Raw genomic sequence first — 11,550 nt, forward strand, 5'->3', positions numbered from 1 at the left:
CGTAGAAGTGGTGTATTACAGCCATGATGTCCAGCTTGATGATGTCCCAATAGGTATGGCAGAAGCAACCGGTGAAGCAGTTTGGGCCAGTGCCTTATCGGTTGGGGAGGCCTTGATAGCTGCTGTCGGAGGGTGAACTCCTAGAGCGGGGATCCGGAGGGACCCCCTTTTGAGGTTCGACGGGGGGGGGGGGGATGATTCTGAATCCGCCTTGGATGATGAAATAGGTGGGACCCGGTTAGGCCAGTGGACGGGGGAGAAGACTATGGTGTTTATACAAGTTCAGGCCACGCGGAGGCGTAATACCCTACTCCTGTGTGTATGCTATTGTATTATGAGGGCTCTTGGAATGCCCTTTCTGGACCTCCAACTCTCTGGAGCTGGTATGTATTACAATGGTATTTCTTGTCTATCTACTTGGAGCCTGGGTATTCAAGTGCCGGACTCACTGAGCTTGACGAACTACTCCTTCTGTCCATCTCTTCCTCTTGGAGACCTTCCAGAGCGTCCCGTCTCCCAAGTCTATCTGTCGATGATGGAGTGCTCCCCCTCTTATACAACCGGGGGAGGCTTGCGTGCCCAGCTGGGGGCACAAGTTCCCGTAAATATAAATGGAGAGCAGCTATCATGGCGCTACAGTTGATGTTACAAGGGTTGACAACACACCCCCTGAGCTGTCCCGCGGCCTTCACGTCCCAGCTTTAGCAGACGTAGGGGAGGGGGCCCGCTGGGCAGTCTCTGAGCTGTCCCGCACGCCACTGGGTCAGAGGGAGTCTGACACAGCAGGGGGGGGGGGGGGCAGGCGATAAGCCTCGTTGCATTGAATTCCCCCACGCCTCCCTGCCAGACGGTGGCAGGGTCTGACGATAAGCGTGGGGGGAGTGATCGGAAGTGGCAGGTCATGCTCCTGTTGAGGCAGCATCGGGCCTCCTACCGATTGACATCTCACCGCTGAGCACTTGTGGGGCCCAGCGACAAGGGGCTTCTAACGTCGTCGGGGGACTACGAGTGCCCGGGAGCTACGCCCAAGCACCCTCTTCCCGGTACTGTTCATCTTGGGTCATCGAGGGACTCGGGTGCTCGGGGGCCACTGCTCCTGGCCCCGAGCACCCTCTCCCGGTACTGTTGGCTTCGTGTCTTCGGGGAGCTCGGGCACCCGGGGGCCACATGCCTGTGGTCCCGAGCACGCCGCCGCCCGAAACTACCTTCCTCAGGTCCTCGGGGAACTGAGTGCTCGGGGGCCACTGTTCACGGCCCCGAGCACTCTCTCCCGGTACTGTGTAATTAGGTAGTCGGGGAACCGAGTGCTCGGGGGCCACTGCTCCTGGCCCCGAGCACTCTCTCCCGGTACTGTGTGATTGGGTCTTCGGGGGACTCCAAGCATTCAAGGGCCACTGATACTGGCCCCGAGCACTCCTTCTCGGAACTGGTTCTTGGCTCTTCGGGAGCTCGGGTGCTCGGGGGCCACTGTTCACCGCCCTGAGCACCCTCTCCCGGAACTTGTTTTTCTTGGGCCCTCGGGGACCCTCCGGGGAGGCGACCCCTAGGGCATGGCGCCACGTGGCACTGCTGCTGACCTGGCCCCGGGAGTGGGGAAGCCCCGATCCCATTTCGCCGACAGCCGCCCAGACCTCCTCCTCGGAGAAGGGAATATCTAGGGATGATAGGTCAAGAGACGATAGGCCGAGTCTCTCCTAGTGTAATGTCATCGAGCTATCAGCTAGGGTGGCTAGGATGTTGGAGAAGTGGCGAAGGATTTCAGCGGCCTTATCTTCGTGATTGACTGCAATGCCTGAAGGTGTTTGTAGAGAGTGGATGTAATTTTTCCTTCGGCGGTCATTAGCTCATAGGTGGAAATTTTTTGAATTGGTGTCGCCCACCTTGATGGAGGTGAGGCATGAGCACTGGCGATGGCGGATATGCTCCACTGCCGCCAGACCAAGCACCCTTGTCTTGAGCCAGACATGCAAATCACACTCGAGGGGTGTCAAGATACGTTCTTCCTGCGCCATATCAAAGTGCTAGATGAGTTCTTGGACGATGACAAACTGTAGCTTGAAGTCTCCAAAGTGCCGTGAGTGCCAAGATTGTAAGGCCATGGAGACACAGTATAACTTGGCTTCCATGATTCTGTACGGGTCCTGCAGGTCAATTGGGGCATCTAGACCTGTTGAATGACCTCCTTGAAACCATCCACATGGATCCAGAAATTCCCAAAACAAAAATGTCAGGGGAGGACAGTGGTTATGTCCGCCCCTAAGGTGAGGAGGAGTGGACAGTGGTCGGATGCAAGTGAGGAGAGAGGGTGCATGACATCTTTAGAGTGCAATAAGTCCCATTACGGATTACATAAAGCACGGTCTAGGAGTACCAATGTAGGGTTTGTTTGCTCATTGCTCCAGGTGTAATTGCAGCAGAAATGCTGAGCACCGATGTGCTAGCACCGCACGCGCGGCTAGGGTTTTGTGAGATCGTGTGGAAGGTTGCGGCTAGGGTTTCGGAGTGGCTCAACCTCAACACGCCCTACCCACGCCTCTCCTTATATAGATCTCACCAATGAGCTCTCACGTTGGAAGCCCTTTATGACTCTAACTTCTCATGGATCACAATCCAATCAAAACTCATATATGAATCCAATTCGCATATTTTGTTCCAACCCATTAAGTGTGTGACCCATTAGGTTCATATACAAATGGCTACGACTTGAAAACCCTTTCCAAACCGAAATTAATAACGGTCCTTAGCAGGACATGTTGACTCCCGAGTATACACAAAAGATCATATCAGCTGAACCTTGATATACACATGCACTGATCCCTTCGCTTCACGATACTAGTCAAGCTCAAGGCGAGATACGTGCCACTCTTGTGATAGCCTAACCATTCACTCAATCAAATAGTGTATTCATCATGATAAACTCTTTAATCATATTGGCATGACCATGCACTTTCTCAACCCAACTACCTCGAGGGGCCCAGAGATATCTCTCTTGTTATCAAAGAGGGGTAAATTCCATCTTGATCGCTCATACCCAACGACATGTTTCATAACAAATCCGAGAACTACCTTTATGACTACACAATTACGGAATAGCGTTTGACAGCCTCAAACTATGTTACTATACATTTTGGGAATCAATGACGACCTCAGGTATAAGGATCCTGCATACACCATTTAAGATAACAACTGATGTTACATCATAAATAACAATCCTAACAATATCTCAAGGTGGGTCTATCCAACATCATGTTATCTAACATAAATGTTCATATTATTGATCTAGTATCTCTATACCTATGATCTATAAAACGTAATCATCAATCAATACATGTGTTGGTCTTGGTCTTATGTATCATCACAATGATATGATACTAGGGATCGACTACGAATAACATCATGATATAAACAAAGAGTTTCATGAACAAGTCACATACTTGCCAATTAATGTAAACGATAATCATTCTTGGAATAACACATTATTCGGTAGTACATGAACATAGACGTGTGATACAATCATCTCTATGATTGTCTCTAGGGCATATCACCTTCATCCTCGCCTCCGCAAGGAAAGAGTAAAGTTGAGTAAACCCCGAGCTCGATCTTCATGGTCGCTCGATGAGGATAAGGATTGAGAGAGACTTGACTCTTTGTGAGCACCTCAACGGAGACGTAGGATTATTTGATCCGAACTTCGGGAAACAAATTCGTGTCTCATTTGATTTTTTTTATTGTTCTAGTTGTTTTTGAGCGATCTTCCCCGATCTACGTGTTTACGTGTTTTTAGCTACAGGTGATTCTTTGAAAAACCTTGATACATCCTTAGTAACCTGTGGTACTAGATGACATCAAATAGATTTACTTAGAATTTTATAGACTTCGCTTTTCTGTTTTATTCGGACTATCCGGGAGGAACCCGGAACCTCCAGACCCGGATTATCCAGATAATTTAATTCGTTGCAAAGTTTTAAATTTCAGAAAATACCTATTCACCCCGCCTCTAGGAGATATCTCGTACATTCAGCTAGATCTGTCTTTATTGCAACCATGTTAGTAGCGAGTTGGCACAGGATGTCTTCAAGGTTCTTCTGATCACCCATGGTAGCTAAAGAAGTTGACTGCAGGAAATAAGTGACGAGCAGCTGTATGGAGCAGAGCTGCGGCGGCGGGGGTGTGAAGCAGGCGGCGACGGCTGTATGGAATAGAGCAGCGACGGTGGTTGGATAGAACAGAGCATCGACGGCGTGTGAAGCAGGCGGCGGTGAGCAGAATTGCGACGGTGGCGGCCTGGGCAAGATCAATGTCACTGATACCAAATACTATGGCCTCAGATATGTATGATCACGAGCAGGGAATAAACAGGGTAGAAGAGCAATCGCCCTGACGAATAGAACTGTTTTGTTTGACTGGCTCTGATCAACTCGAATTTGGTTTGCTTCTGAATAATTCTTGTTTGATTCTATAATTCAATCTTACTGCCTTTATATAGGCTCTTACATTATTTAAGGAAGCTATTAAGCTAATTATAGAAGTAACAACTAAGGAAACTATTTATTCCTAAACTTATCTCATGTGGCTGTATCAGCAGCAGGTTTCCTTTACCTGCGCCTATATATAATACCAAATCGCCCTTCCATATCACATTCAGCAATAAACTGTTGAAGTAACGATTGACTACTTTTAGAATGGAATAATGGCTAGTTTTGATACCTGCATAGTGTTATTACTTATTATGTAATTGATTTTTAAGTAGAAATTAGGATATTAAAAGGAAAATGGTAGTATGGTATAATGTTGAGAATATAGGGAGATGTCCAGCACGGTTGATGAATGAAATCCAAGTTACAGTGTGGATTGGACAACAGAAACTTGTGCATTGTGCTTCAACCTTTCATACACAACAATTTTGGATTGCAATGGTCTAACAGGCTGAGATGTTGGGGATAAATAATCTGAAATATTTGCTCAATAAAGTTTGTTTATATGCATTAATTTTACTCGGGACTAGATAATCGATCATATTTTTGACAGGGGTATTAGAAAGGTCATTGGCCTTTCCTGTCGAAATTTTGGTGGTAATTACGGTGCACACATGCTCATAAAAGTTGATTGGTTTGCGACCATTATTGAAGTCTTGCCGTGGCCTCATTTTGCTTTTGACACCAATTATTTAGATCAATGCATATAATGCAATTTTCAGGGCATTCTTGTAACAGTTATATTCACCATAGCTTTCTTGTGTTATTTCTTAGATGAGGAGATTTACAGACCTGGTAGATACCAACTATATACTAAATGCTATTCAGGGTTCTGAGATATTGCAAGTGCAGGTTCGGCTACAAATTCTTGAAACATTTGCTTCAAATTTTATTTGCTCACTGTTTCTGACTATTAAGGTGATGAACTTTGACATGATTTATATTTGTATATTTACAACTTTTACCCCTCCGCTACAGGGAAATAATGTCCGAAGGCGCAATTATTGGGCAGAATGGTTACTCCATGAAGGCTGCCCACTAGCAATCAGGTTGTTGCTTCTATCAGACTCCGACCAAACTGTTATTTATCTGCGACGTGCCACATGTTGAGATTAAGCACTGGATGTTTCGTCAGGCCTTTCGCAGGTGCAGATGGTGAAACACAGTTGCTTGCAATCTTTGGGAACCAAATCGAAGTGTTGGTTGATTTGATCACGGGTTTTATGTGATATATGGATGTGCAGCGGGTCAATTCAAAGCCGAAAGATTTTGTTTGTTTAGATCAGGCATGATGGCTGCACGTAAAGGCACACTGAAGGCATTGAGGGGAAAGGCACCAATAACAGGAAATAAATTCGTCGAAGCGTAAATCCTTTTTTGGTCAGTATAGTTTTGTCTCAAAAGGAATGATTTATGTCTTCTCATCTTGGATGCTATGTCCTGTCGACTGTTTTGGTGTTGCCTGGGGCTTTATTTTGGTATCGGCCCACCATTTTTGGATCCTTGCTGTTCTTGGCGGGGACGGTTCGGGCTATTGCAAATGAGATTATCTGTATGCTATGATGCTATGGAATAATTTCGTATGCTATTGTCTCATTTCATCATAGTATATTAGTTTGGTTCTGGGGCTTTGAAATGCGTATGTTATTCCCTGCTCAGGTCAGGTGGTAGGTACTACGCGGCCAATTTGAACACTCTCTAAGAACTTGTTCAATCGGAACGTGAAACTTCTTCAATTTCTGTTGGAAATAAGTTGTTACTAGTGAGATTTGTGCAAAATCCATATGAAATTCCTGGTCATGTTTGAAAATGGGCTCTGGGTATTTTTTTTATTTACTAGCGCCAGTGATGTTCTGATTAGGCTTTGTGGAGTGGGTCCTTGTCGGGCCTCAGACCATCACGAAACAAGAGGCCTGCGCGCCAAAATCTGTATGAAATTCCTGTCCCACGAAGCCCAGCTGAATCATCCTTTGCAACGCAAAAGTGCAGGACCAGGTAGAAAACGGCAAAATCAGTGGAGCAGCATGGCCTGCGTTGACACCCGAGACAGGAACACGTGGCTGCGAAGCAACTATTGGCAGGATGAAAAGGCGAACGCCCCGTCTGGTTGGTGGCACTCTACGTAGCAGCAGCGTGGACCCAGCGAGCCAGCGATGATCCCATCCATCCTCTCCTGGCTCCGTCGCGGCCGGGCCGGCCAGATCCGACGCCCTGGCCGTGCCCATGCATGTGCTCCGTCACGCCCTCCACGCGGCCGCGGGGCAGCTCTTGATAATACAGCCCCTACCGTGCACAGTGCAGACCCAACTGCACGAACTTTGTGGGCACGAGTGGGAACGAGCTTATTTAAAAACCGTTGTTATTGGTGTACTTGAGTGATTTCTCCCCGGAGTGATGGTAAAAGAAGATATAATATAGAAGAAAAATTATTTATTTGTATTTATAATGAAGTGTTATCTCGTATATATAATATCAAAAGCTTCTAAAAGATAGAATCGAATCTTTCAAGAGATCGAGATAATCCCATATTCAATTGTAAAACTCTAGTTTTCCTAATACTTCTCCTTGACACTTCTCGCGAAATGCATATATCTCATCAAAACTCCTCAAAAACCTAGCAGAAAAAAGGAAGAAAGAGTACTAGCTCGCGACATGTTCCCACGAATTGAGAAACTTCAGGAAAACTCAATTAAGAGAAAAAGAGTACAATTCATCTAAAATGCTTCATATAATCTTCATGATTATCTTTAGATACTTAATCTTTTTAACTAAGATTTAATTTCTCGTATCGGTATTATGTAAAAATTTCCTCCCTGAAATGTGCAACTTTCTAAACCTTATCATCACAATGCCATGAATACACCTTTCAAAATTAGATGCACGAAGAGACTTAGTGAATAAATTTACAAGATTCTCACATGACTCGGTATACATTACCTTTATTTCATTCATTTTATTCAATTCATGAGCATAAAAGAACTTGAGGTTAATACGCTTCATTAAGTTGTTTTCACATATCCCGGTGGCACTTATGTAACACATGCAAGATTATCTTCATAGATAATGGTAGGGGTGTTAATAGTATTCAAACCACATGACTGCTGGATATGATTGATCACTCTTCTAATCCATGCGCATTCTCGTGCGGCTTCATAGTCGAGTGGTTCGTCGAAGTAGATACAAGTATTTGGTTTGATGATTTCCAGAATAGTGCAGTTTCACCACATAGGAAAAACATAGCCAGTCTATAATATCGCTGTATGCGTGTCGGTGATCTGGGAACCAGGGGTTCCCGAGTCCCGAGACCAGGACAGCACAATACCACGTGGCGCAATCCCTCGGAGACCGTTTCCCCGAGGGCCCGAGAAGAGCCAGTTACGGGAGGGGTGCTCGGGGCCATGAACAGTTGGCCCCCGAGTACCCGGAGTTCCCCGAGAGCCCGAGAAGAGCCAGTTCTGGGAGGGGTGCTCGGGGCCATGAATAGTTGGCCATCGAGTACCCGGATTTCCTCGAGGACCCAAGAAGAGTCAGTTCTGGGAGGGGTACTCGGGGCCATGAACAGTTGGCCCCCGAGTGCCCGGAGTTCCCTGAGGACTTGAGAAGAGACGAATCAGGGAGAGGGTTCTCGGGGCCAAGAACAGTTGGTCCCCGAGTACCCAGAGTTCTCCGAGGAACTAAGAAACCCCTTGCCGGTGGAACCCACAAGGGCTCCACGGTGAGGTATCAATTGGTGGGAGGCCCGATGCTGCATTTAAGAGAGAGTGTGGCCTGTCACATCCAACCACTTCCCCCCACGCCTGTCGTACTGAGTACGTCAATCCCTGCCACCGCCTGGCAGGAAGGCGTGAGGACATTTAATACGATGGGTCCCATCGCATGTCACCCTGCGGGGCCCATAAAGGAAACGGCTTGAAGATATCATCGTTGGGCTCGAGACGTATCGCCTGCCACCCTGTCGTGTCAGATCTACTCTGACCGAACGGGCATGCGGGGATGTTCGACGACTGCCCGGTGGGCCCCCCTACACCTGCTAAAGTTGGGCGACGGGACCGGCCGAAGGGCGCATTTTCAACCCCTGTAACATCAAACTGTATACCCATAATGGTTGCTTTACATTTATGGCTTACGGGAACTCGTGCCCCCGTTATGGGAACGCCGAGCCTCCCCCGGTAGGATAAAAGGGGGGGAGCACTTCGTAGAAAGATAAGCTTTGATAGAGCGAACTCGAAGCAAGGGACGGACTGGAGCTCAAGACTTGATAGATAGAGCAAAAAACCTTGTAACGCAGAGATCCAGAGAAAGGCATTACAAGAGCATTAATAGCACATCATACACACAGGAGTAGGGTATTACGCTCTGTGCGGCCCGAACATGTCTAAAATCCCTTGTGCATTTACTCCTACTAGGCGATGATCATCCGTCCCGCCTAGATCTCACACATTCGCATTAAATCCACGTACGAGGTAGATCCAGAATCAACCTCCCGGCCGAATCTCAAAGGGGGTCCCTCAGGATCCCCGCTTGCGGTGTTCATCCACCGACAATGCGGGTCTGACAGATACTCAGCATCTACATAACCAACCAGACTTGGGTCCTGATCTTCTGTAGAACAGATCTAGATCTTTGCTATTTTGCAAATAACGTAGAATATTCCTCATGCCCTTCCAATGCTTTCTAGCAGGTTCTGCACTGTATCGGGAATTCTGATCTCAACATTTCCTCCCCCTCTTTTCTAGGTCTATAAGGATCTTACTCTGCTTATAATGATCTTCCGACCATGCGGATTTTAGCGAAAAATGATTTTCAAAACCAAACCACTCTAACACCTTCTGAGTGTAATTTGACTGATATACTAAAATTCCCTCTGTCACATGCTTTAGCTACAGGCTTAAGCAAAACTTAGTTTTACCCAAATTTAATTTCAAATTCATACTTCAAGTGCATGCTTGCTTCTTCTACTTCATCTTCTATACCGATGATATTCAGATCATCTTCATATGCAAAAATCTATTTTGGGATCTGACTGTTTCAACCCATATAAGGACTTCTTCAATTGTACGTTATAAAGTTGTCTATTTCTTCTATCCTGATTTGGCAATGTTATTCCTTCAGGTATCTTCATATAAGTGTCCGAATCAAGACTCCCATACGGTAACAACATCCATTAATTTCATTTTCAACTCCAGGTTGACTGCTATCGAGATTAAATATCTTAAGGTAATGACACCAATCACCGGGAATAGGTTTCTTCATGATCAACGCTTAGTCGTTGAGTCAAACCTTGTGCCACTAGTCGTGCTTTATACCTCATAATTTCATTTCTTTCATTTATCTTACGAACAAAAGTCCACTTATATCCTACAGGTTTGATGTGGGGAGGTGTGCAACATACTGGTCTAAAAACCTCTTTTTTTGTTCGGGGATAACAGTTTAGCTATTATTGCCTTCTGCCAGTCTTCCCAATCTGACATCATTCTACATTCAGTGAGTGATGCTGGCTCAGGGTCATGATTTATGACTGTGGCAATTTTATTTGTGAAGTATGTGTCAACTATTATGGTTGCTCTATTCTAGGATTCCCCTGAATTTACATAGTTTGTTGCTATTTTATCATAGGCTGCACTTTCAGGTGCTTTTACATCTTGCCCTTCATAATTTCTTACAGATGGAGCAAGGTCCTTAAGTTTACCAGCGTCGATTTTAGCGTGCTTATTTTCGCTAGTTTTTTCCTACGTGGGAAGATTTAAATCCGGTATGCCTACTTCCTGAGGTTCCATACCATTGGCAAATCTCAACTGGCTCCCTTTTATTTTTCTTTGGGGTATTTTTATGATCGACTGTGGTAAGCACCCGTTTCCTACTTTTGTCAGATGTCTCTGTCTATTTGGGACATGAGAAATTGAATTTCTTGTATTTTATTTATTTTTCGAAGCTCCTAGGATAAGATGAGGGGTACCTTCTTTTGGTACTTTCACCCTCTCCGGTGTATCACGTGCAGTCATATGCGACTTAGCCATGCTCTTCAAATCACAAAAATGATCAGGTAGATCATTTTCTAATTTATGCAAAATTAATTTTTTATACTTCTTCATTTGCTTCACTAGTTCGAGGATCATGTGCCACAATTCCTTCGGCCTGCCAAATATTTTTTTCGATATTCTTCATCCAAGGGTATATTTCCTTCCCCTAATGATGGAAAATTATTTTCATTAAATATGCAGTCAATGAAGCGAGCCGTATGCAGAGTCCCATAGCGGTTCGTTGTGGCGGCGATATCTGTACATGAACCATTCATCCAGGTTTGCATAAATAGGAAACTTTCAGAATTATCCCTTGCACTAGTTGCATAGGTGAATGGATGTTATAGGGGATGGTCTATAATTAGTGAGGACTGCTGCATGTAAGACTGTATGTCCTCAACATGTAGCAGGTAAATTACAATGATGCAACAAAGGTCTAGCAATAAACTTTATTCTTTTAATCAGTGCTTCGGCTAGTCCATTCTGAGTGTGGACATGCGTACATAATATTCAACTTTAATTCTCATACCAGTGCAATAATCATCGAACGCTTTAGAAGTAAATTCTCCTGCATTGTCCATTCTGATGGACTTCACTCGATGGTTAAGAAAAATATTCCTGATCTATATGATCTGCGAGATCAACTTTGCAAATGTGTGATTGCGGGTAGATAATAGATATACACGCAACCACTTCGAGGATGTGTCTATTAATACCATTAAGTACTGAAACATGCTAGAAATTGGCTGAATAGGACCACAAATACCCCCTGGATTCAGTCCAGAAATGCAGAGATTTCATCTTATACCTTTAAGGTAGACAGTCTTATAATTAATTTTCTGGTAGCATATACAGGGTATACAAACTCTTCTTGATTCAAGAAATTCTTTATATTTATGCCGTGACCTTGTTTCTCATCATTCAAAGACCAGGGTGACCTAATATCATAGGAAGAATAATTCTGCACTACGAGTGAACACTTCAGGTGCTTTAATGCGAGTGTAGTACAAGCCACTGCTCATGGAGGGAAGTTTTTCTAATATTCTCACTTCACT

The sequence above is a fragment of the Phragmites australis genome, chromosome 20 (genome assembly GCF_958298935.1).
Source record: "Phragmites australis chromosome 20, lpPhrAust1.1, whole genome shotgun sequence".
In the NCBI taxonomy this organism is placed as follows: domain Eukaryota; kingdom Viridiplantae; phylum Streptophyta; class Magnoliopsida; order Poales; family Poaceae; genus Phragmites; species Phragmites australis.